The sequence below is a fragment of the Mastomys coucha genome, unplaced genomic scaffold, assembly GCF_008632895.1.
Source record: "Mastomys coucha isolate ucsf_1 unplaced genomic scaffold, UCSF_Mcou_1 pScaffold22, whole genome shotgun sequence".
NCBI classification, from domain to species: Eukaryota; Metazoa; Chordata; class Mammalia; order Rodentia; family Muridae; genus Mastomys; species Mastomys coucha.
The window spans coordinates 168,978,217-168,979,017 of record NW_022196905.1 but is presented as its reverse complement, the minus strand read 5'-3'; the positions used below and the strand labels follow the sequence as shown (position 1 = coordinate 168,979,017).

General features: G+C 34.2%; 1 protein-coding gene and 1 non-coding gene across 6 annotated transcripts in view; one reads left to right on the top strand and one right to left on the bottom strand.

The window, feature by feature from the left end:
• Positions 1-801, bottom strand: part of LOC116069094 (POTE ankyrin domain family member A-like) — a 106,826-nt gene that overhangs the window by 50,475 nt on the left and 55,550 nt on the right. The gene's annotated exons all lie outside the window — the stretch shown is intronic.
• On the top strand, positions 196-298 carry LOC116071565. The gene has a single exon (XR_004110975.1). It is a non-coding gene; the product is annotated as a U6 spliceosomal RNA (small nuclear RNA).

The following is an 801-nucleotide window of genomic DNA, read 5'->3' as shown; positions in this document are numbered from 1 at the left end:
AGGCCTATCAGAATTACATCAGACTTCTCACCAGAGACTATGAAAGCTAGAAGATCCTGGGCAGATGTTTTACACACCCTAAGAGAACACAAATGCCAGCCCAGGCTATATACCCAGCAAAACTCTCAATTACCATAGATGGAGAAAACAAGATATTCCATCTTGGAATATCCATAGATGGAGAAAACAAGATATGTGCTTAGGCAGCACATATACTAAAATTGGAACAATACAGAGAAGATTAGCATGACCCCTGCACAAGGATGACATGCAAATTCGTGAAGCGTTCCATATTTAAAAAAAAAAAGAAAGAAAAAAAAAAACAAGATATTCCATGACAAAACCAAATTTACACAATATCTTTCCACAAATCCAGCCCTACAAAGGATAATAGATAGAAAACACCAACATAAGGAGCAAAACTACACCCTAGAAGAAGCAAGAAAATAATCTTTCAACAAGCCCACACAAACTTAATTCCATCTCTAACAACAAAAACAACAGGAAGTAACAATTACTTTTTCTTAATATCTTAATATGAAATTAATATTACCAACATATCCTAATCATTGAAATCCAAAAATATGAGGAATTAGAAATTTGTTGACTGTCATCCAATGGTCTCTCTAATTCGGTAATTGGAGAAATATGTCCAATATTGTACAATCCATATACACTTTCTGCTTGTTTGTACATGACAATGTCTTGCTGTGTATCACATAATGGCCTTGAAATCAGGCTTCTTCTATCTCAGCCTCTCTCTTAGTAGGATTGTCTATTTGATGTTTTTATACTATACTA